This window comes from Stegastes partitus, unplaced genomic scaffold, assembly GCF_000690725.1.
Source record: "Stegastes partitus isolate 25-593 unplaced genomic scaffold, Stegastes_partitus-1.0.2 Scaffold305, whole genome shotgun sequence".
NCBI classification, from domain to species: Eukaryota; Metazoa; Chordata; class Actinopteri; family Pomacentridae; genus Stegastes; species Stegastes partitus.
Genome location: NW_007578036.1, coordinates 266,298 through 293,157, shown reverse-complemented (window position 1 = coordinate 293,157; position 26,860 = coordinate 266,298). Strand labels below are relative to the sequence as shown.

The 26,860-nt window shown below is 40.3% G+C and overlaps 1 pseudogene; it reads left to right on the top strand.

Moving 5' to 3' along the window:
* Positions 1-14,830: 14,830 nt before the first annotated feature.
* LOC103358344 (transmembrane protein 132E pseudogene) lies at positions 14,831-16,843 on the top strand (annotated as a pseudogene).
* Positions 16,844-26,860: the final 10,017 nt, after the last annotated feature.

Below are 26,860 nucleotides of genomic sequence, written 5' to 3'. Positions count from 1 at the left end.
CTTCATTTGCACAACTGCAAGTGAAGCGATGGGACAACATTTACAGTCCTTGTTCTTTCACAAAATGCATTTCTCAAGACAAATAAATTCTAAACGAGGCTTGAATGCAACTAAAATCATTCTTTTTGTTGTAAAATGTCACCGTGATCCCTCAATAGATCATAGTGACAGTGAACAATGTTGCCTAAAAACGTAGGAAAAGACCCCACCAGGAGTTGCAAACAGAAACCACTTTACCAACAACAAAATCAGTTACCACCAAGGCATCAGTTATCTATGAAGTGATTGTTTCGATTGCAGGATGTCTTTCCTTTAGGGCTTTTTTCATAATGTCTTTTCCAACAAAAACACACGTACAATGGAAGATCCCATTTCATGTCCTGTGTGTGTTACTTGGCGCTTCCTTTCAAAGTAACTTCTATCAAGGTGCCTCGAGCCAAACCCCCGTCTTCTTGATGGTCACCAAGAAGAAGACTGTCGTCACACTGGGTGGCTCTCAGGTGTGAAGCAGGATGCGGTTTAAACGATTCATCCTCTCTAATAGCTTTTTAAACAAACAAAGGTTACAAAAATGTTAATAGCATGACTAAATGAAATGCAAACCAGTGAGGGGATGAAGAGTATCCCCACCGGCAATGAAATTTAATGATCACAGGCAGGAAAATCAAAAGCAGAGTGGGGAAGATTCACCCCGATGCTGCCTACGGCCCCTTCGCAAATAACATGTATGTCTACAAACCAATCTTATTTCCTCATTGCAACTTTTTCCCAGGAGCCAAAACGAGGTCTCATTTTCATTTTGCCAATGAAAAAAGAGCAATGAGATAATAATCACAGACAAAAGCTTTGGAGGGTTTAGCTGATCGCCCATAAATTATAGTTCATTTACACTAAACATGGAGTGCAACAGTTGTGTGACCTTGTCGTTGCATAGACTAGTTCTCAGCTGTGAATTCAAAAAGTGAAGAAACACGTAAAGGCAAGAATCTGAAGCTTAAATGCACTTGTAAATTTGTGCCTTTGTCAAACGGGCTTGTTTGTGACTGGATTTCTTTCTTATTATGTAGTTAACAACATCTAATTGTTATTATTCAAAGATGTTCTGAATTTGAAAAGATGGAGGCCCCTTCTAAAGTAGTCATCTCAAGGACATGATCAGCACTTGTTTTTTTTTTTCTCCCTGCAGTCTCAAATAAGTCTTTTGTATTTGGAGACGAAGCTTTTGCAGGTGACTGTGTTTGACAGAGGAAGGGGCACCGAGTGTTCCTTCCATAGAAAATTAGCTTAACAACCTGGAAAATAATACCACCAGATCACTGGTGGTGTTACCATGGTGCAGAGGGAAAGTTCCAATTACATGAGAGATGCTTTCTGCATAGTGGTGCTTGCTGTGAGGATTCAGACATTTAAACATGTTCAGAAATAATAATCAAGATAATTCTGGGTTGTTACAACTCAAGTCTTATTTTTTATAGTTGGGGTAAAATGTTTGACAACTGAGCAAGAAGCATGTCAGGAGGTAAACAAACCTTCAGGCTCAAAAACAAAAAGAAAACTGTATAATTATTAGCCATGCAGCACATACAAATGTCCAACACAGTTTGCAGGAAAATCTCTGATGTAATATAATGCACCTGCCACATTGTTGTGGACTGTTACCAAGATTCTCCTCACACTTTTGACTGTATCGTCAAATAATGTGGCTAATCTATATCAATCAGCGTCAACATTGAAACCACTGACAGTTGAGGTGAATAAAATTGATCATCTTGTCACAAATCAATGTTCTGCTGAGAGAGCCTGGGTCCTTCATTGATGTGGATGTTACTGACATGTACCACCCATCTGAACATGGCTCCACAGTATATATATGCTCCGGTGGCAACGGCATTCCCAGGTGGTGGAAAAATCCCCCAACAGGCCAAGACTCAACTAAAAAACTGCTCAGGAGCATAGTCAAGATGCACCATCCATTCCATAGATGCCACACCCTAAAGAATCTGTTGAACCAATAGGATCCACTGTCGATGTCGTGGACACCACAGGACATCTCCACAGGTCCTGTGTCCATGATTTGACAGTTTTGGTGGCACAGTGAGGACCTACAAAATAAAAAGCAGGTGGTTTTGATGTCCAGCCTATGTTGTAGAAATCTGGCTAATCCGGTGGCTCCTTCACCATCTGTGAAGCGGTTAATGATCTAAGCTATCGTTTGGCACAGTGCAGTGCAATCATAACTGGTTGGAATATCAGTCATAAAGACACAAGTTTCAATGACTTATTCTTTAGGTTTGTGAGTACTTTGAGGTTAATACTTTTTATGTAATATTTTTGTTTTTGTATGGTATAGATAGAGCCCAACTATGGTATCGTTTGGCGGATATTATCAGCTGATGTTGACCTTTGACAGGTATATTTGAATCAACATGGATGTTATACGTATGGAAAGTTTTATATATATATGTCATGGCAGAGACTGCGGTCTGGTAAAATCTGAGATTCTACCGGTAGAGACTGCAATCTGATTGCAATCTCTACTGGCAGAATCACAGTCTCTACCATGACATATACATCATCAGAGATTCTGCTGGTAGAGATTGTTGATTCTAAGGATTAGTAGAGATTGCGACTGGTATTGCAAACCTTGTATACAGGAACAAAAACACAAAGAAAATGTGACTATAGTAACAAAATAACCATTTTATTTAGGTATCACCATATGCAAAGCTACAAATAGTGATAAAGTACTTTTTTTTTTTTTACAAATAGTCAGAAGGTTGTGAGATTTTAAATGTATCATTATACTATCTTCTTGTCATTATTTGATATGTACAAAAGGTTCTGTGAAAAATGAAACCTTTTCAGTATTTGTAAAAACAAAAAGTACTTTGCATATGGTGATACCTAAATTAAATGGTTATTTTGTTACTATAGTCACATATTCTTTGTGTTTTTGTTCCTGTATACAAGGTTTGCAATACTAATTGTAATCTCTAACAATCTTCAAAATCAGTTGAATTGGACATTCTACCAGATCACAGTCCCTACCAAGACATATACATGTAGAACATACTGCAGAAAAATAAATTTGGGTTTATTTAGAAATTGTGTCATCACACACTCTGTCTAGTGGAGCAGTGCCGACATACTCTAAACACAGTCTGCAGCACATGTATCAGAGAACAGTGGTGTGGAGTCAAGTGGTGTTATCACAGGAAGTGGCTAACTAGTTTGTGAAATACAATCGTGGACAGCTAGTAAACATTGATCCCATCATTTACCCTTTTCAGTATTTCTTAAACCACATATATCAATACATAAATATCAATATTAGACTTTCTTATATACACCAACCAACACAATTCTAGTCACTTCACATTTGGTTTAGCAAAGTGCTATATGGAGTGTTATTCACATGAATTAAGATTTCTTGATGAGGCTGCTGGTATTGTATATTTCTGTTATTTGTCTTGACCAAAACCAACAATTAATTGATCCAAACTAATAAAGGAATGCCTGTTTAGCCAAATCTGGAAAATAATTTCCAATAAATGTACTTTGTATTACTGTGTGAGCGAAGTTGGCTAGAAGTGTTGCTTAAAGAAATTATTTAGCCTTTTAAAACGATTTACATGTACTTGTTGCCTGTTTTTAAAGATGAATGGAGATGATGTCGTACCGTTTTGGGTCTCTAAATGGGATTTGTTGGTATGAATAAAGATATACTTTTTGCAGTCAGCAGTCTTTTGGCATTATGTGCTTCAGTCCATTTGTCGGGAGCTATAAAAAAAAAAAAAAGGATCTCCATATGTGAGTTTACTTTTCACAATTCCTTGCCCACCCTCTTTTTCAATTATGGGGTTTCCTTTTTTCTTGCCGAGACATATTGATGGCTAACGCTAGAGGGCTGAAAACATATATGGTAATAAAAAGTATCTTTGTCCAGTGTTGTATCCGGTTACAACATTCAGCAGAGCCTTATTATCCCCAAAGGGCTGCAATTAGAGCTGTGCTGCTGAATCTGGTAAAATACAATGAAAGACTGCCAATGTATAACCTACAAATCAGCATAATGTAACATTAATTAGACTCACAGTGATTATAATAAAATCCAGGAAGGCTTTGCAATAGTGAAATTAGAGCCACAAAGGAGAGACCTTTTTTTACTTATTTAAATAGGAGCCTGGCACACAAAGTTAACTTCAGTCTGTGAATGATATTTCAAATAATATGAGACCAATCTTGTCTCGGTGAATTGCATGCATCAGCGTTGTCCTTGCACTCCTCGGGGGCAAAGCCGTTGACAGATTGGTCAAAATGATGGTTTAAAATGGAGGTAAATTGAGTGTAATGCCAGACGCGCTCTCATTTTTATGGATGTAACGTGATATATTTTCTTTCATTCAAATCATTTAGTATCTTTTCCTCCTTTTTTTTTTTTTTTTTAGGTCACGGACACGTAGCTTATTTCAGAAGTCGGGCCTGCTCAGTCAAAGAGATGTCATCATTTTAGATTAAAAAGTCTGCGATGCTCCATAAAAAAAAGATGAAGCTTTATTGATCGCCATGGGGAAATTAGGTTGTTGCATCTGTAGAAGTAATGGGATTCAGCAGGAGAGTCAAGTAGTGTTGAAGGATAAAAATAGAACCTAAAAGAAGCAACAAAACTAATGAAAACAAGACAGTAGAGAAATGAATTGAACTATAAATTGCTGAATTACACAGATGATCTTATACACCTTGATATAGATATGATGTACTGTAACAGAAGCTCACTATGCAGATTAATGTAGTCGATCAATAAAACAGCACGTTTTCACAAACAAATTATATGAATCTAGTTAATTTGGAGTTGAATAGTACAATAGATTCTTTTGCACGTTTCTTTTGCAGAGGCAGTCCCTTTGTAACGGCCGCTCCATAATAATATGAGGCTCAGTTTACCTCACACAGAGTATCCCCTATGGGAAACCCTGTTGTCTCGAGCCCTATAGATTGCGTCAGCCTCAGATTGTATTGAGGCACAGATCATGCTGCCACGAGGCATTTGCATCCTTTCATCAATACGCTACTAATGCATGCAGTAGCTGCGCCTACAAGGCTCCATTTGGCCGCCGAGAAAACAGAAGGCCGGGGCCGCGTTAGAAGCTGCAGCGAGCCGAGGTTCACGCTAACTACACAAACTCAACATCTGCAACTTCACATGTCAGCTCTGGAGTGTGATTAAAGTTGCAGGCCAGAAACTCGCTCCTGGCCCTCGTGTTTCTCTCAACTTTACACAGAGAGAGAGGTTCGGCTCTCTGATGCTCGTTGAGGTGTTGGTGGATGCCTTGCCAAGTGAATTTGAATTTAAAAGATTCTTTGTTTAACCTCCTAAGCCTCTGAGTGTATTCAGAAAACAGTGTGAGTTTCAAGATAAACAGGCCTTTATTGGAGACGACCACCAGAAACACAAACCAAAAGCAAGCAGGCCAGAAGAGATCTCACCTTACATATTGATGTTAGCTTGGGCATACTTTGTTCATAGTAAGTAATACGAATTGTAATGTCATCTTAACAGTACATTGTCAAAACATCAACCAAAAGTCACATGAATTTGCTGCAGGACATCAAGCGTGATGATGTATTTAAAATTTCAATGCGATTTTCTTCCAATACAGTTTATTATGAGTTTCATGTCATTGTTTAGCTGTCTGGTCTGTAAATTTACTGTTATAATGAACTTGTACTGCACTCAGTTGCAGCTGTTGCCTGATTTCAGCATAAAAGCTAGAAACAAAAACAAACAAACAAAAAAACATATAACATATGCAACATGTACTACCTTCCCAGCACCAAACAGCATAGTAGCACATCAACATAAGAGAGGACGATGTGGATGCTGTGCTCACAACTTGTGAAAAAGTAAAATCTGCTGTTGCAGGTTTAAATTGTGCAACTGACCATCCGTTTATGTCAGAACTTTCTAATCGATATAAGGCTACTCAGTGGCCAGTTTCAACTCAGTCTGCACTTTATTCTCTGAACCCCAAAACCTGCCTGTGGATTTAAAAAGGCAAGATGTCTTTAAAAAACCGACACAATAGCACTATCTACCAGAGACACAAACTGTAAATAGAAATACAATTGCTGGATTTTGAACTTTGGGACAGTTTTTGCACTATCCATCTGTTACATCTTTTTCTCATTTAAAAATTCAACAAAAACAAGCTGTTTACTTTTACCAGGCTGTGAAATATTTGTTGTATTTATAGCCACATTTTTTTAAATTTTATTTATTTATTTTTTTAACACCTGTGGCTTCAACTTTCATGTTTTCCTTTTTTATGATTTATGGATTCATAACTGTGTTGTGTGGCACAAAATATTTTTTTTGAGTTCTCTGTACTTCTAGTCATGGTTGTGCTGTTTCCATACAAGTGCAGCTCTTTTTTACTGCTGTGAAAAATGAACCCACAGTGAGTGAAAATGTGACATGAGCAAAAAAAAAAAGAAGTTTAGAAACTGTTTGAGGTTTAAAAGGGTTAAAAATGCATATTGTGTAGCAGGTTTTATGCATCTGCTAATAGATATTCATACCACAATGAAATTAGCTGCTTAACAGAGTAAAAACATGGCTTACTCTTTAAAGGTTAAAGTTAAATGAAATGACAATCATCTAACATGATTTCAATCTGAAGTAAATGTGCTTCTGCATAGAGGCTTGTAAAAGCTTCTCAAGAAAATTGCAAGATGATTGAGTATAGAGAAACTGACATTTATTTACAGAAGTGTGATGCATTATTACTTCGCTTTATGTGAACTTCACATTCGTTGAAACCTGTTTCAGAAATTCTTCTGTAAAGCCTCAAATAATTAGTCAGAAGGTTCAGTCTTTGCACGTTTGTGTTTACACAACAGAGGCTGACTTTAGACTTGCACAGCACACACTGGTGCTCGTGATCAAAACAAAGAAGCAGGAGGAAAAGGAGAATGGGGGCGATGGTGTTTTGTGTCTCTTCAAAGTATCCTTAAAGCAAAATGTATCATCTTTTGCACAGTGATGCTTCTGTTTTAAAGCTCAGCTATTGACTAATTGCCTGGTAAATATTTGATGTCAAGCAGTCAGATGTAGTCTGTTCAACCGGGATACTTACGTAATTAAATGATAGATCCTTAGCAGGTCTTTCATCAGGAGACCACCACATTACATCTAGGCTTAGCTGTTGCTTCATCCAAACAGCCTCCTGGACCACAACGGCGACTCATAATATAAATTATGGATGACTTTATGAGCGCATATAAAGAATCAGTGATGAAATGTTCCATTTTCCACTGATGGTGTCACGCTGGTTATATATTCTTCTTTTTTAATCTGCAAATTATGCCTCATTAAAGCTACACTATGAATTTAATTTGGAAATACACCACTCTTATCAGCTTAAATTACTAAGTGAGACTTGAACAGATAAAACATTCCATCTCCACTAATTGAGACCCTTTAGATTCACCGAATTACATTCTTGTGTCAGATATTTTCTGTCTAAAGGATGTGATTGATTGAAAACTGAGAGTGAATGTCGAAGTGTGCCCAAAACCCCAGCGACTGCATCAGTCAGAGGACCAACCAGTCTTAGATCATGAGATCAGTTCTTTTTTTTCGCCTGTTTGTCTCAAGTGACTCGGACAAGTCAGGGCCGACTTTTCCTGATCAAGGCATTCAGATCAGTCGAATATCTTCTATCACTTCTTGTGTTTCCCACAAAAAGCTTCCTAGTGACATCATTGATGAAACTGCATGCTCACCAACAGATTTCACATATACATGCAGGATGTATGGCCACCTGTACTCAACACAATGATTCGAAAGATGAAATGCCAATTAGTTGGAAAGGTCACATCTGTGGTTAGATGGGGAATAGAATATTAATCAGTGATTTCCATAGGGGGGTTTAATACCATTAAGAGGACTAAGACCATTACTAGGTTAACAAGAGGGGGCAGTTTTAATTCTGTAGCTCTTTAAAGGACAGACATAAATAGAACCAATTTTCTTGTGTTCAATACCGTGTTTTGTTTTTTTCACATTTTGGGGGGTTATAGTTCAGGCAACATGTGTCTTTTAAAAATGACAAATTCTTCGTAGGAATTCTAAAAGAACCTGTCAGTTATCCTAAAGGACTTGTGACATGATAGTGTGACTCTCTGGATGTAGACTACAGGTATAAACTCACCATCTGCTGCACATTTCACAAGACATTTTCCTCCTTTAACACTATCTGCATGAAGAAGAAGAAGATAGATAGATAGATAGATAGATAGATAGATAGATAGATAGATAGATAGATAGATAGATAGATAGATAGATAGATAGATAGATAGATAGATAGATAGGCAAAAGAAATAGATCAAAGTGTCCACCAAAACAATTCCGTCACTATAATGGGGGACACAGTCTAACTGGTTTGACTGGTTTAAAGACCTATAAACAATGCAGAGTGTGTTTTCCCTCCTATAGCTGAAGGATAATGAGGTGCCGTCAGACTGTTCTACACAATGCTGTGTCAGCGCTACAGAACAGTCTGATTATTGCCAGACTGGTAATGTGATAGCACACATTCTGATATCACTTCATTTGTAGGGGAAGCAGAGCGATTCTATTTTGGCCTGAGGGAAGACAGCGAGTTGCTCTTTACACACAACTCTTTTTGTCTTTTAGAAAACGCGAGTGAAATTTGTCTTGAAATTGTGCGTTGCTGCCGCACACACACACATTGGAAATGAGAAGAATATGTCAAATGTTTCCGAAGCTACCTGATGCCACCCGACGATCGATATCTGAGAGATGTTTGACTCACTTTCCTGCCTGAAATCTACAAATGGTGGATTGTGTCTCCGTTTGTTGTTGTTATTGTCTTTGCCTGCTGTGGGGTTGCCAGCACTGTGGCCTATTTATCTTTTCAAATCTGCTGCTGTAACACACAATGTTCTCACGCATAACTGTGATAAATGAGAAAACCATCTGAAGAAAACACTTCAAACAAACGTCAGGCTGGCCTTTATTCCTCTGCATCACTTCTTCCATCTACGCCACTGGTGGGCATTCCACGACCTAACCGCCATGGAGCCACATAGCATTATTAACTGGCCTTCGTTTCTGAGTTTCCGCTCCACTGCAAGGTCAGGTGCAGATGATGTGATTACTGACGTGGTCATTCACACCTTAGATTGGTTTAATCTGACGGAAATGTGTTAGACATGTGAGCGCGCCTCGAGGGACGCATAATGTAGTGAAATATACGACAAATAGCCTGTAGAACGACTGATTCACTCACTTTACTCTAAATCATCAAAGTGATCTGATTTCATGCAAACTCATGTACTGAACAAACCTTCCCCACTGAGACTGAAGCTTGAATGTAATTTCCCTGTGCATATAGATGAAAACCGATGGCATACAACGCTCGCACACATTTCGAGCATGTTCTGATTAACCGGCTGCAGTCCGTTGGTAAAGGTTATCCAGGTCTGACTCAAATAGAAGTAGACATTCCTCAGAGAGGGGCAAAAATAGGACTAACTCCACCAGTGTTTCAAGTGCTAATACAGCCTTCATCCTGGGGCTAGCATATCATTTCATCTGCATATCATGTTGCATTCATTGCTAATTGAATGGTAATGCGAACCATTTTAGCTTATGGGGTTTTATTTGCATACAAGTCTCCGAAAAAAGTGTAAAATTAAAAGTTGACAAGAAAAAGTACAGTAAGTGTGTTTGCTGAGTGACTTGAGAGGTATTATTTCACCATTCCAAATAATGGCAGTGTAGTAATGCTCACAGCGGAGTAAAAGAAGGGAGGGAATGAGAGGTAAGATAAAAGATCGATAGGGAAACCCTTCACGCTGGAACATTAGTAATTCTGTAAGGATGCTCCGTCTCTCTAAACCCTCTCAACAATTTTTCCTGACCTTTTACTTGAAGAGACGTTTATGCACTCCTCTTTCTCAAGATCAAATGTCTGCCCTCCTCATAACATCCTCTCTATATATTTCCCCTTGACTTGGCAGACTTGCTTTTGTTTGACAGCTTTTGAATGGGCAGTGAGACACGCAGTTAAGTATTTTTTATTTAACTATGGAACAAGATTTTTTTTTTTTTTTCCGCTTTAGTCAGCCCAAATGCTTTTGAGGAGATGAAACGGTGCCACTTTCAGATCCTCCGAAATTTGAATGCCAACTCTCTGCAGCTTACCTGCTTGAAGAGAGAAAGGTGGTTGCGTTTTAGTGGATTATTTGAGCTGAAAGTGAACCTAATTGCACAATTATAGCAAACATTGTCCCAGGAATATATGTTTGCTAGGCTTTTTTTCCCAGATATTTTTGCACCATTACTAGCAGGGCCTAAGGCTGTGTTCAGACAGAGGGAATTTTGTATCAGCAACAAAAAAAAAAAAGTTGAAACTGTTGCTTTATAATTTTGTGTGTGTGTGTGTGTGTCTGTGTGTGTGTGCGTGAATTATGACAAATGTGCTTCTCTACATTGCCTTTTGAGAACAAAATAAGTTTTGGATGTTTTTCAAAGTTCCAAAATACAAAAACCAATAAGTGGATTGATGATGAAATGTTCCACTTGGATAAATACGCTGTGGTTGGAGTCATTAGCTGTTTTTCTTTATCTGAAGTATCTTTCTTTGCAGACTGCTATTGACATAACAGTAGCTGTGGAATAGCACCGCCTGAGCCCGAGAGTGGCCCGATGTTTTCATTAATTGACATTAGACAAAATAATCTGATGAATGGAAAGTGCCTTTAGACAAGAAACCGACTCGTTCAGTCGCCACACACACACTCAGAGCAGATGTTTCACGTAATGGGAGCACAACAGGAAGAGAATTCAATTCAATTTGGCCTGAGGTCTAATAGGACATCAAATGGAAGAGGAAGGCGATAGGGTTTCACACTGGAAGCCCATCTGTGTCCATGCCTCCCCTTCAAACCCACCTACCCGGTGATGTTGTTAGGCTGGAATGAGACAAGCACACCCTGATGCATCATAGGCTGTAATCACCTTCTCAAATGACGCCCTGAGGCCTCAGGCCTGAGAGCAAGGGGCAAAGATTTGTTTTGCTTGATGGCATTCAGTGCATGTATTGTCATTGTACAGTTTCATTGCATTTAAAAGGCATTAAGGGTCTCCTGAGCAGTAGTCAGGTGACCTTCGGGCCGAGCATGAGAGTATCGATGTCATTTAGGGTTGGCGGTTCTCAGCAGTTTGCCAGAGGCTACAAACCACTGTGCTTTTGGATATTGCCTTGCAGTCGTCTTCTAGTATCAGTCACTTGCCCGTTCCACTCCTAGATAAGGAGACTACAATGTGTTTATAGAAAGATTTCATTTCATGCAGTGAAGTTCTGCTACTGTAAGGCTTATGCTAATAACAGTCGTCATATGTAAGTGCAGCCAAGTCTCATACCAAAATGTGTAATAGCTTTATTAGTCCACAGGACAGAATGTACTTTTTTCACAAAGAAGGCTGTAAAGTTGTGAGATGCTGATGTTGTTTCAGGGGCTGCTCTTATGGTGGGTTTCATCACCCCAGCAACCTACAAAACAATCAGAGCTTTGTGGTTAGTGCTTGCACGGCTGTATTTTAACCACAACTATGATCTTTTCCTCTGTGTCTATTTTCAAACAAGCCGTTTTGTAGCGTGAACAAAAGCAAACAGTGGACTATTTTCGGTCAGTTTTCTGTCACAGTTTTTTAGACAACAGTGACAGAAAACTGTGACTGATAATGACAATAAATAGTGTCAAAGAACAGCGACCGAAAGTAGTGACAGAAGACAGTGACAGAAAGTGAAAGCTGAAAATGACAGAAAACTGACGGTAAACAGAAAATTAAAAAGGCACTGAAAATGACTAACAACAATGACAGGAAACAATGGAAAATAGTGAAAGGGAAACAGCAAGAGAAAATACTGACTGTAAAAAGTGACAGAAAACCAAAGCTGAAAACGAATGAAAATAGTGACAGAAAACAGCAACTGAAAACAGTGACAGGAAACAGAAGCTGAAAATGACTAAAAAGTGTTGTCAGTTATTGTTAGTCACAGTTTTCATTTGCTATTTTCAGTTCAAAACAGTGATGGAAAACAGTGACTGATAATGACAATGAACAGTGTCAAAGAACAGCAGCTAGAAACAGTGATAGAAAACAGAAGCTGAAAATAACAGAAAACAGTGATGAAACCAGCAAATGAATGAGACCCAAAATGACTAAAAAGAGTGACAGAAAACAGAAGCTGAAAACAACTGAAAACAGTGATAGAAAACAGTAAATGAAAAAGTGACATAAAACAACTCAAGACAATGAAAGGAAACAGCAACTGAAAACAGAAGCTGATATGACTGGAAACAAAGACAGAAAACAGTGACGGTAAACAGCAACTGAATACAGCAACAGAAAGCAACGAATACAAAAAACCCAAAAATGACTAAAACAATGACAGAAAACAACTGAAAACAGTGACAGGAAACAACAGCATAGAGCAGCAAGTGAAAGTTGTGACAGCCACAGAAAAATACTGACTGAAAACACTGAATTAAAAGAGTGACAGAAAACAGCAAATGAAATGAAAGCACAACTGAAAGCAATGACAGGGAACAACTGAAAACAGTGACAGAAGACACTGACAGAGTGACAGCAAACAGTGACTGAAAATGACAGAAAACTGTTGGTGTCATGATGATATTAAGAACCAATGAAGACGGCACATTTTTAAATTACAGGAGCAGATGTTTAACACACATTTATAACGGCAGCAGGTGAGGAAATCAGTGTTTTTCCAGCAGAGTAGTCGTAGAATAGAGGTCCAAATAAAATGTTTTCAAAGAAAAATGATTGTGGAAATCTATTACATTATTTGAACGCATTAATACTGACTCTTTTTAAACATTTGGAAGCAGTAAATAAAGATTCACAGCTAATTTCATTGCATGATCGAAGACTCATTTCAGTGACTATGACAATTTTCCTGTTTGATAGTGATTTTCATTTTATTTCATTAAACATAATGGTGTCATTGCTTCACATTGTCTCTTCTTACATTTACTCTTCACTCCTGCTGTACTCGTGATGTGTAATATTGCACATCACTGATGATGCAAACAGTCAGATATTGTGCTGCCATTGGCTCGCACACACTCATAATGTCAGCAAGCTGTTTTACCTTAAGTTTTCTAATGCGGCCCTACAGCCTCGCTGTGTTTAAATGAGCAGATGCGGGAGAGAGAGGAGCCCTCAACGGTACCGAGTTGGAAGGGAACTGCTCTTAAAGCTAAATTGCCATTAAAAACAGTTGCAAGCTGGAAACTATTTTGTTTTGGGCTGTTTGGCCAGCAGCAGGTGCTTGTGGAGCACATGGAGACACATTCCTTTAAGTGCCTTGCTCAAGGCCACCTCAGCAGTAGTTTAAGAGCCAGTGGAGAAAGCTTTCACTTTAAAAAAGTCACAGCCAGTCAGAGGATCCAAGGCTGAGCTTTAGGCTGCTGCTGCCGCAAGACATAGTGAGATAGATGGAGCAAATGCTCTTCCCATATCTACTTACTTTTTAAACACAGCAATAAAATCATATAGACCTTTAAATGGCAGAGGGGTAAAAACACACCTCTTTGATATTCAAGTTGGCAGGCATGCGAGGTATGTGTCCTCACGCGAGGCTCACAGTCGATTCTTTCCCGAGGACAGGATTAGTAGAAGAGTCTCACAGTGTTAGGAAGTTGTCATGTGACTCGTAAAATATACAGATTCGGATGGTGGCACCTCGTAGAACGAAGCAGATGGGACTCCGGTCGAGGAGCCCCTTTAGAAAATTTCCGTGCATATTTGTCGCTTTTAATGTGATCGAGACAAGAGCCCCTCTTTTCACACTTGCGCGCATTCCTGAGAGGTGGAGAGCTTCAGGTCGATAAAGACTAGACGGTCCCTAAGTAGCTTCTCTCATCATTATAGTTCCTCCAGCCTTCTCTATGGCTACGACTGCTCATTTGTAAGTGTGGGATGTTTCCCCTCGGCTGTGGCTTCATCTTTTGTTGCCCCCACTGTTTGCCATTCAGTTTATGGAGCCCACACACACACACACTCACACACACACTCTCTCTCTCACACACACACACACACACATATCCGTGGATCCCTTCTCCCTTTTATTATGGGAATTCCAGGCACATGTGAGTGAAGCAGATACCCCTCCCCCTCTCGCCGGTACCCCCTCATTCTCATGGATTTCTCATGGGGCTAAAGCAGACGAAAGAGGAGGAGGAGGAGGGGAAAAGTAGGAGGAGGAGGAGGAGAAGGGAAGCAGAGCTAGGCTAATTCATCAATAACCTTTACCTAATCCCTCCCTTTCCCCTTCACCCTCTCACTCTCTCACTCTCTCTCCCTGCCTGGAGGCATTCAAGCAATACATCCATCCCCCACTCACCTCACACACTCTCAGCCCTCACATAGGAGTCTGCTTGAACACGTCCAGAGAGAGAGAGAGAGAGAGAAAAGAGAGAGAGACAGGGAGGATGAATCGAGCCGCAGAGTGTTATTTCTTTGCATGTGTGCGTCAGTGTGTGTGTGTGTGTTGTGTGGTGTAGGTCGAGTCCTCAGAGGGCTGTGTGAGTCTCTGCTCTGACCCGGAGCTGAAATGGTGATTATAGACCAGGGACTAGGTGTGGCAAGATGGGGCGGCGTCAGAGGCTTTGTCTATAGTTTCCCGTACAGCCCACCAACCGGGAGGAGGCTCTCTGGCTGTCTATCAGTGTCTGTCCCGGAGCCATGCACAGTCTGGGATTGAAAGAGCCGCTGTGTGGGGCTGAACCACGCTTCAACCAAGTCCTAAGCCACGGGGAATTAGACAAGCGCAAGTTCAAGAAGCTCGGTGGAACCTTTGTAGCCGGCAACAGGAACATGACCGAGTGAGGAGCTGCAGGAGCGTGTTGCTGCTGTTGCTGCTGCTGCTGTTTTTTTTTTTTCTTTCTTTTTCATTCTTTTTTCTTGTGACACAAAGATTTTCTGAGGAGGAACCCCCCCCTAAAAAAGAAGAAGACAAACTTCTGTGGATTGCTCGCGAGCAGCACAGACATTTGAAGAGGCTTTCCTTTTGGGGAATTCAAACAGATCCGCTCGATTCTTTTTCTTTTTTTCTTTTTTCTTTTTTTCTTCCCAGATTTAAAGGATGAGATTTCAATGATAAAACCATTTGGAATATGGGACTTTTAATCTATGATTTGGACCATGGGGACAGGCAACTATGTTTCTGTGCTCAGCTCTGGGTAATTTTGATAAGTATGTCACATTTATTCCATTTGTTCTTTACGGTTTTGCCCTACTTTGATATCACTGGAGTGACTTAAATGTTTGACTTGTTGTTCTCAACAAGTAGTGTGAGGCATAACAATGCAGACAGTGTTGAAAGTTTCACGTCTAAGTTTGTGACTTAGGGTGACTTTCATGTCCATTTTAAGATTGTACATTCAGGGGTTTTTTCACAATTTCAAAGAGTTTTGTGTTCCTTCAAATTGATTAAAAACCAAACACTGATTAAAAGTGTTGTCATGTTGCAGGGACAGATCGCATCTTGCATCTTGTTAGCATTTTGTCAGATATCCTGTGCTCTGGATGCTCGACACTGGCTGGTTATCATCTGAGTAGTGTGTGCTGACCTCCCCTTTTCCCCTCTACAGCTGACTGACCTGTTTCACTTCCTGACTCATTTGTTGTTTTATTTCTGTGAATTTCTCCCTCGCATACATTTTCTGTTAATATCTTGTGATAAAAGTACAAAGACAAGCTATATTTAGAAGTTTAATCTTTTCCCTTCTCTTTTCTCCTGTCACAGCTTTTGCAGGGAAAATCTCTCCAACCAGCTCGGATGCCCTCCTCAGTTCTTCAGCAATGACAGCCAGTCCTTCACCACCCAGCGTGTATCTGCCCGCCAACTTCAAAATGTCCAACGCACAACTGGCTTTCTTTTTGCGGGAGGCTCAGATCACAGGACAAACAGTTGGCGGTGGCGGTGGCAGTAAGAGCAGCAGCAGCCCCAGCACTGGACACCCACTGCAGCGCTCGGAGAGTTTTGTGGTTTTCCAGACAAAAGACCTCCCTGCCATCAACATAAGCTTTGGGCCTTTTGCCCGGGACCAGGCCCTGTCCAAGGAGCTGCTCCAGCCAGCCAGTCCTCTGGATATTCCTGGTCAGCTGACAGTCAATTGGAAGGTGCGGGCCTTCATTGTCCAGGCGCGGGTCTTCTCCAGCAACCCCACTGTCCAGGTGTTTTTCTACATCGCTGGCCGCGACTGGGATGACTTCAAGGCTCAGGATAAGCTGCCGTGCGTCCGCCTGCATGCCTTCCGGGACGTCCGTGAAATTAAAACCTCCTGCCGCATGAAAGGCAACCTGGCGCAGTGCTTGGCCCAGCTGGAGCTGCCTCCGTCCTGGTTTAACACCAACGTGGCCCCGCTAGGTCGGAGGAAAGGCTCCGGCGATGGGCTCCTGGACGGCTTAACCAGCGAGACCCTCCAGGCTGAGCTCTACTACACCCTCCATGAGCCTAATCTGGACGGGGAGTGCAGCGAGGGTTCGGGTCACAGGGGTGGTGGAGTTTCCAGGGGAGAACCTCTGTCACAGCACCCCCTGCTGCGCATCGGCAGCATCAGCCTCTACCAGGCCAGTCAGGAGCAGCTGCTGGTGGACAAGCAGCTGGACAAGAACATGTTCCTCAGGCTGCCTGAGAAGCCCCTGAAGCCCGGAGAGACCCTCAAAATCTTCCTGTACTTGATGCCAAACTCCACTGTTGAACAGTTCACCCTCAAGTAAGTCTCCTTCAACATGTACACTGATGCTTTGATTGTCTCCTCATTTACTGTTTCCACCCTCAAATGTCATATTTAATGTGTTTCTATCGACATGCTCTTTCCCGTTGAAGAAGGAAATGTCTTCTTTCTCTTTACTTTCATGGCAGAGGCTGACAGTTTTCATGTTTCAGCACACTCATGTACACAAGTATCATTGATGAATAGATTACCTGCCTGCTTCCTGGTGGAGCTCAGCCAACATGAGTGATTTCCTCCCTGTCACAAACTGCCATCCTTTATCAACCTTCATAATTATGCTCACACATCTGCAATATTTTCAAGGTTTGGGCTTCAGGCAGTGCGTATAAACAAAGCTAAACAGTGTGAAAGCTCCATCCTGTGAAGTTCCCAGTGGATTTCCTTGTAAGGAATATAGGATTTACACATCCAAGTAGCCCTCCATTAATGGAACAATTACCACAGCGCTGGATGTCTTCATTAAAGTCCTAATAATCAGCCTCGTTCAAAGCAGCATAATCAGATAAAGGTTTTTACATAACCTCAAAATTAATTGCAGCATTTTACGATAGTGTATCATGGCGAGCAAGCAAGTGCGGCCAACGTTACGTAATTCCAATCAACGCAATATTCTTCGTTTCAGGCTTTAAGCACATGAGTTGTGCTGCCATTTATGTTCATTTTAGGTCTAAAGAGACAAATGAGCATGTAATCACATATTTCATCCTTCTCATTAATTTCTCCTTCACTGAGCCAAGTGATGTGCCAGCAGTAATTAAAGTCAGGTAAGATAAAGCGGAGAGGACGGGGTTAAAGTGCAGCAGCACTGGAAGGTTCACCTTTTGAAATGGTGGCTTGTATCCAGAGATTTCTTTGTTCTCTTGCATGAATAATTTGCAGTGAGCTGCTCCTCAAAGCAGTTTGTGTTTAAAGACCAGGTAATGGTTGTGCATTGAGTACTGAAATGCCCTGATGCAGTATACACTATGGTATTTCGAGTGTAGCAGAGAACAAATCCAAAGTGTGGGCGACAATATCAGCATTCATTATATTGAACATACTTTTCTACACACAGTGCTGGTAATAAGTCAGTGACTAATATTTAATTTGATTTAAACGTCAAATTCTATCATAACATTTAATATTAACAATTAGAAACTATCAAATACAATTGTAAATGTCTTTCTTTGCATATGAATAGCAAAAGCCCAATACAATACATCCAGCTGACGAAGAAGCTACGTGATTTTCTGCTTTGTGTGCAACGTTCATGATTACAACCCACCACTTTAACATTGTCAGAATGTTTCATCATTTGATGCTTTGCACATAACAAATATATCAATTAGAGCCTCATAAAGAACTCATCTGGTCTTCTGAAATGATGCATACTGCTGTCAGTTAGTACACAATAATTCATTAAAACAAAATAAATGCAAGTTTTTAAAGTGTTTCAGATGAGATTTAGTCAAACGGCAAATGCAATGTGCAAGTGTCCATAACCTTAACAACGATTAGCAGATATCAATTTGTTCGTTTTCCAGATAGAATTCCTTAACAGCAAACCATCCTCAGTATCACCTCAGTATTTCAGCTTTAAAAGTTATCTTGTTCTCCCAGAGCATCAATGCTCATTTTTATATTCTCTGACATTAGACCTGTATCTCAGAAGGACTGTAATGGCTGCTTCAGTAAATAATATTTGCCAGTGTTAAATTTCTGAGTTTGACCCTCTGCCTGCGGAAACGCTGCTGAGGGAACATGAGGCTCGGCTCGGCTCTCTGGTCTCTGCACTCCTCTCCTCTGCTCGCCTGTCATCACAATATTCAGGGTTAGAGAGTAAATGATTATTTTACACTTGACGAAGCTTGAGGACAGTAAATTTCTCTCTGCTCGTAGGTGTGAAAACATCAAGAAGAATAGAAATGCCAGGAAGCCACTATCAACGAACTCAGGAATGATGATGAAACACACTGTAAATATGATTGCTGTAATCTCTTACAGACCTTGATGCAGAGATTTGCAAAGTATTAATTAAGTCTCAATAACTCATTAAGCTCCAAATGAAAACCAAGCGGTATAATTTCTCCCTGCAGAAATATTTTATTAATAGTGATTCCTCCTACAGAATAACAGTCTACAGGTTATGACTCAAACAGATCGAAAAGATCTGTCAGCTTTTTGTCAGAAAATGTGTGTGACAGAACATACATGACGAAAAAAACTGATGTAGGTGGTTTGTGCAAATGTGTTTTGAAGCGTTCAGTTTGGAATTTGGCTGTCGTGATCTTAGTTTTGGGAAACCAGATATAACAAGCAATGGGTGCCAATCACAAGCTAGCCACACTTTAAAACATGCACTACTTTGTCATCTATTTTACAATAAATGGCATCAAAATTGATTAAAATGAGCATTTGAGAACTTAAAACTAATGAGGAAAATGTTTACAGAGATAACAAATCAGATGAGAAGTAGGGTCATTTTCTCATAGACTTCTATTCAATCTGACTTCTATTTGTGACCATAGCAATCGCCCCCTGCTGGCTGTTGTAAGGAATGCAGGTTTAAGACATTTTCTGATTGGCTTCAAGGGGGAAGGTCCTGTTGCTTACGTTTGCCTTAATTGTCCCCTCCTCCTAATGTGGACTTGAGCTTTATGAACTGAAAGTCTTTCCTACTATATCACAGTCTTCCCTTACTTTAAGAGCATTTGTTTACTTTATAATGGAAGTGAGACTGCAGCTTAGAGACGGCACTGAGGTGGCCACGCTGTGAAACATATCTTGCGACAAAGTCTGTTACACTTTAAATGGGGCTATAATTTACAAGATCAACACCCTGCTGTATTGAAGGAGACTTGAAACTCGAGATTAAGACCATAAAACCATTAGGAAAGTGTTTACTGAGGTGAAAAATTAAGGCTCGTTTTCTTATAAACTTCTGCACAATTGGACTTCTTCATGCTACCATAGGAGTCGCCCCCTGCTGGCTGTTAGGAAGAATGCAGGTTGAAGACATTTCCAGATTTCCTTGACTTTTCAGACTATCTTTTATATACAGTGTGTGGCTGAACAATAAACTCGTCTTCAGTGACATAGTTGATTGACATGACATTTCTTCAGTAATGACTTCCTGATGCTGCAGTACTGTTTTTCCAAGAGTGATCCGTTTCATTGATAGTTGATAGCAACAGCGTCATATCAGTTTGCTAATGCATTTGAGATTGCAAACTCTACCTTTATGCCGGCTCTGATTAGCTTTCATTTCATGTATTGTACCTGTGGTGTTTGGGGAATTCTTGTCTTTCCACTTGAAAGATTAGATAAGAGATCCACCTAATGAAACGTCCTATAGTGTTCACAATACCTTACAAAGAGAAATAGTGAAACTTGTGCCACGTCTCCCAATACATACAATTGAAAATAATACTCTGATTAGAATTTTGGCACTTTCATGAAAAATCGACAAAAGGAAACAGACTGACTGACTATAGAGTGATGTTATTACATTTGAAAGAACGCTCTGTCTTTTGCCAAACGGACCTCAAGTGCATTCATTGTCAGTCAGAAAAGAGTTGCACTGGTCAGTCAGAACCGGTCTCTTTTGTTTTGAAAAAGAGAACAAATAGCTTTTGAAAAGCAGAACAAAAGGCAACATTGGCCCATTTAGCATGAGTTGATGTAATTTTTGAAACCTGCAGGAAGGTGTGTGATGAACCCAGAGTGTCTGAGCATGCTGTAATGAAATCAGCAGGGTGCTGACGGCAGCTGAAATTTATGATTTAATACTTGGGAGTTGGTATTAGTGTGTATATTTAAAGATATCCTCGCTCCGTCTTGTAGACTAGAATGAGTCATTTATTCATCAAAGTCTCAACCCCACAGGAATTAAGGATTTGTCTGTACGCCATCACAGTAACATTTACACTCTTTAAGACTCCCCTTTCAGTCATAATGTTCTGTTCTCACAAAGTCATCTGTAACACAGTGTCTCTGCCCGACAGTCTTTTACCAATGCACGCCTCCATCTGAAATCTAGATTCTGAAATAGTTTTAATAAATCAGAGACAAGAGCTACTCTGAGAAGCTGTCAGTCAAAATACAATGTGGAAAAGTCACAGTGAGGCTTTGTGGGAGGGGAAGGATTTGTCATACCTTCTGCCTCTTGAAACGTTTAGCTGACCATGTTAGCATCCAGCCGATTTTTTTCAGCGTGCCTGCCTGAGCCTCGCAGGGATGGAAATGGGGAGTGATAAAACAGTAGAGTTGAAAAACGGTTAGGGCTGGAAGAAGAAAGCCCAGCTTGAGCCTCCTGAGTGACTCGTCTAAACACGGTGTGAATTCCAAACTGTCGAGTTGTCCCTGCACATCGAGGAAGATGATTAAAGATGCAATAAGGAGTTCCTTTAAAGATGAATCAGAAGGCCTCCTCTTCCTGTTCTAGCCTCCTCATTCCTCCGAAGTGTTCTGCTTTTCAGTTGTCCGGCTTTGAAGATCTTTGGCGGGTTTTTGCAGGTGATGGGATGCTGAGAGTCAGAAATATGCTTTGTGTGTTGGATTGTCATGCAGTAGAGAATATCAGTGTGTCAAATTTAGTAACCGTGGAAATACAATAATAATATATGTGTCACTTTAATGTGATTCAGCATGCGACGCTTGCCCTGCTGTTGACTGATTTCTTGAATGTGTTTCCTTTAAAAGTAGTTTAAAAATCTTGTTTTTAATTATCTGCTATATTTTTGATTCACCATCAGATTGCTACTTTACAGAAAAAAGGCACCTTGTTGCATAGAAAGTGACATTTGTTAATTGAATTTGTTTGAAAATACAGAGAAGAATTGAACAAGGGTTCTTAGTAGCAAGGCCGGTAATGATAATAGCTGGCAAAATATCAAGAATCTCAGCATACCGCTCAAAGTACACTGTGATTTGTGGTGGGAAATGGTTTAAAGTCATTTAAACTCAGTTGTTCGACAGCTTTAGACAGTGGTTCACTTGTAGTTTGATAAAATGTGGGTATTTCCGCTGCACATTTGTTCAGCATATTACCGTTTTCAAAATCTTTTTTCACTATGGCAAACAGCAACCTACATGCGGACGCTATTTTACAGGAACAACGTTGCTTGATTGTGATTTGTTAAAAGAACTACAAGAGCATTTGATTCCCCTCATAGCAAAATGATGGTGAGGTGCAGCCTTATTTTGCATGATACCAAATTTCTGACTTCGCCTAAATATTTCTGTCGTGATACTGAAATGCTTTAGGTCAAAACCTAAAACATCAGAAAACATAACTGAATAATAAATTGCAGAACAAAGATTTTGTTTTTGAAAAGTTAAGTAACAAAAACTGAAACATTTTGACAATGTCACTGCAAGGCCAAGGATGTGAAAAGAAGCTAAACAACAAGAGGAGAGAATTATTGTGTCACGCTATGTTCATACATTTTTATATCAAGAGCTGGAAAAGTTCTTCATTAAAACCAACTTTCTTGCACATTAAAGTTTCCCTTCGTTCATGTCACACTATTGCTTACAAAAGGTTAAGGCACTGCAGAGATCAGTGCAGCAGAACTTTGGTGCACGATTTAATCAGGTGCTTTAACTCTTGTTGATCTTTTATAATTGGTCTCGTCAATCTGTAAACTTGTAGTCCAGCTTGCAACTGATGGTAAAGTTAACACGACTGGCGTGAACGCTGCGTTTGTCTGTAAAAGTGTTTGACATATCAGTAAGTTACTCTTAGCTAAATACATTGTCAAAATCTGAAGGAGAAAAAGTGTTTGATTGTTATAAAAAGTATCACACTTGTTTGGCTTATATTTTATCGGAATCGTGTACCTATATTATCTTCCACATCCTCTAACCTGTCGCTCTTTGAATTCTTTGTACATTTCCATGTGTCTGTTGGTGAGACGGTAGCTTCAAAAACATCTTTTGCAGACGCGCTTTGTTATGTCGGCTGGCTTTACCTCACTGTTGGCTATGTGGGCGAAATAATTCCACGTTTGGCTTTGTGCGCCTGCCTTATCTAGGAGCTGTGGATGGTCGGCATCAAGGTTTGCATTTGCAGCCGTGTCTTGCGGCTATGAAAGCGGTTGGCACACCCACTATCCCTGCAGGTAGTGGAAGCAGAGCAACATTAACCGTCAGAAATGCTGCTCTTTGCAAAACACTAATGATCTAAAGCATCGGTACTAATAAAACGGGATTCGGTATCTTTTTTAACAACAAGGTTTTGCAATACTTTTCCAGCACCAGTATACCATGTAACACTTGCAAGTGGTGGTTTTGCAAAGCTCTGCAAATCAGAAATTCACCTGAACAGACTACATGATATGTGTCACTTGTGGAGATGTTTCAGTTGTCCTCAAACTCTATTCAGGTGGATCTAATTTCCACATGCAGCAGTTTTCAGCATAAAAGCTTTGATACGCTCCTTGAATGTTACCTGTTCTGTAATAAACAGCAGACAGACGGCATTAGCTGGTGTGTACAGTGGAGCATTTAGCAGCTACACAGTCGGTTCTGCTTCTTGGTGGCAGTTGGTAAATCGCTCAAATGATGTTTACACCACTAAAATCCCATGTTCTGTTCTCAGATTGAAATATCAAGACCATAATAAAGATGATCAATTCTCAATAACTCTCTGAAACATAAGCCGATGACACGAGGCTTTCTGGGAAGCTTACTCACGTAAGATGCAGGTTGATGGTGACTGTAGGGCACAAATGACACAATAAGTCATTTTAATGAGCCAAAACTGCAGCTTCTGCTGCTTTACAGTCTGATGCATCATTAAAAACTTATTGAGTAAAGCATGTGTCTTATCGTACCATGTGGCACAACACGAGCTTTTCATCCCTGTGTCTGTCAGGTTTGCCATCTGTGAGCATTCGTAGGTACATTTTTTATTTCCGCCAACTATTACTTTTGCTAATGAAATGATAATTATTTCCACTTTGCTTTGCCAAAGAGCTGCAGCTGGCCGACCGCTAGAAATATTTAGTTTATTGGTGTTTTCATAATGAGACTCCGTTGCAGGATACAAAAAGGTTCATGTGCGTAGCTTAACCTGAATAAGGATTTCAGCAGCAACTCGGTCACCGCATGCATATTAATGGAGTCAATGATGAGCTGCCAATTTATATTTTGGTGACTCATTGACATTTTTGCCAAAGCAAACAAATCCGCATTGCAGTACACACAAACACACACAAAAAACTGTATCCTTATTATCATCATCCATGTGCACTGTACAAGGCTCTTGGAAACAGTGCAGCACTCCAGAGCCCTGGGTACAACATGCAGTATTCAAATGCCCTGGCTCCAAATAAAGGCTTGATGAGAGAAAGCGCAGTGGAATCCAGGGAGAGTGACCCACATTCAGCAGCACTGTCTTCATCCCCAGCAGCAAGATGGTTCGCCTCGTAGCGAACGCAGCAACTTCCTGACCTCGGCCTCTGCTTCCTGCCAGCTCCGCGGTCTCGTTGCGCTCTTCGTCCCATGTGTCACTGTCGCCGTCAGTGTCGACTCGTCTCTTCCCCGACGCCTTGATGGGAAATGTCAGCACCTCTCGCCACGGATCGCGCACACGTTCAGATCATATGACTTGAGAAGGGATGCCTCTGCCACGGGCTGTCTTGTCAGGACACATCGAGTGACACGGGGAACCGCTGTTTATCAGCGCTCATCTCTGATAGAAAGACGAGGAGGCCAGGAGAGGCTCAGCGTGCTTCCCGTTTCAGAATGTCAAACCCAAACAGAGCATTTCCATTAGGCCACATAGAGCTGCAGCACCAATACAAACGACTCCACTGCCTGATTGCTTCCTTTCTTCTTTCTCAACTAGTCATTCAAGCAACAGGCAAAGGAACGATTCACCATTGTGTACTTTAATGTGCGTGGATCTCCTCTTAAAGTCCTTTGGCACAAATTGCAAAAAAAAAAAAAAGGAGGTGCATGTACTGCATGTGCCAAGATTTTAATGAAATGAGCTGTTTTGAGCTCAAGTTAGTTTTTTAATGCTTAAAGAAAGTTGCATGTGTCAGCTCTCTACAGCGGGCGAAGTGCAGATATTGATGCAGGTTTATTCTAGCGCACGGCCATTACCAAAGTAATTCAGACCCCTTTCTAACCTTGAATAGGCAAGCTGAGTGACTTTGATTAGGTAATTCTTGTGTATTCGCTTGAAAGAGTCTTTATTTTCAACCTACTGGGGATGTCTTTTTTTTGGGATGCTCAGTATGTTTTTGAGCGGTTGGTTTTGAGACTAACAAACACCGAGCCAAAGCACAACCAATTAAATTAGACTAACTCGACGTAAACCCACAAAGTTCACGTGGGTCAAAGATACAGCTGTAAACTCATTAGGCTTTTTTACCTACTTACTGCATCTTCACATTCGCTCTTTTTCCCCCACCCTGCCTGTTGATATTGTTCACTTTTAGCAAGCCAGGAGAGCTTAATCAGGAGACATATCACATTCTCAGTGGGACACACTAATTTGTCTACTATTATTATGACCAGTGGCTTATACTTCAGCTATTATTCATTAACCTTGTCAACCCTGCTGGGCCCATGGGTGGGCTTATTAAGCAAACATGTTGTTCAGGCAAACACAGAAATTGTTTTAATGCCAGTACACATGCCAAAGTTTAAAAAAAAAAGAAAGAAGTAAATACCAAGCTGAATAATAGAACAATGTGTAATAATGGCATCTGGTAAAAAAAAAAAAAAAAGTGCAGCTGAAGATTGTATAATCAGGACTTTTTTTCTCATTAACCACTGAATGAAATGGGGATTTGTAACAATGCTATATGTAGACTGGTGGCAAATTAAAAGGAATTCTAAAGTGTTTTCGTGAACTGTTTGGGCAGAACAGATTTTCCAAGTTTCTTGAACCAAAAAGAATTCAGAGACATCCCCTCATTTGGTGTTTTGTTGATGTTGGTGGTGAGCGCTGTCTGTCCCATTGGTCCAAAATCTCCCGTATGGGTTGTGCTGAGTTAAAATCTGGTGACTGGGAACACCTCAAACCGTTGGATGTTCATCCTGAAAATGACCACTCCCATCAGGATGCAAATGTTTCATCACAGGACAGGTGATTTGTAGTCCCCTAGATGGTTTTGTAGTCTAAAAAAGCTTTCTTTAATCCCTTTGAACAATAATACTACCAAGTCTTTCAAGCTGAGTTCATCTACAGATTGGTAATAAAAGGCTGCATCGGTCTAATGAAAGCTGTAATCTCAGAGCTGCATCAGTGATGCAAGTCTCATTTTATTGTAGCAATTTTTTTTTTCGCTTTAATATTTGCTTCACTGATAGGGTTTTCTATATATAGCAGCTTATTGATATGCTCATACGCAAGTCGGTCTCAGCTGATCAAAAGTCTGTTTGTCTGACAGATGGATAAACACGGACAGACCGAAGGATTTTCTGTGCTTTTCCGCTTTTTCCAATGCATATTTGAATATTGCCAGATCCCCCTGTACAGTGTTAGTTTATAGAGGGAGCCTGGGAGACAAATTGACAAAAGCTCAGTGCTCCTCATTTCCTTGGTTTGGAAGTTAATCAAACAAGCAGTCCTCGGGTATACAAAAAGAAAAAAAAAAAGGTAGTTTTTCATTTTACCGCACAGGCTTACGTTAACTGTTTTATCTTTTTAAATTCGTTTTCCATGGCTTTAAACGAAAGCGCTTTTTAAATCTTTCGATCGCCGAATGTGTTTGTTCTCCTTCCAAACACATTTCATTGTTCTCATCTGGACAGGTTTATGCTCAGTGTTAGTCTCCCAGAAAATGTGTTTGGTTGTGCTGCAGCTGAAGTTGTTGAAATACTGTGATGTCTCTCCACAAATAGAGATGCATTTTATTTGTTGGTCCATTCTGCAGCCTCACAAAGTACTGTATTTATGTAGCTCAGTTTATTTAGTCTGTGTATTATTAAAAAAGTTCTCATGGCGGTGACAGAAATGACAATATGGGCAGGATCTTAATTATAGTGTTGCCGCTGTAGAATT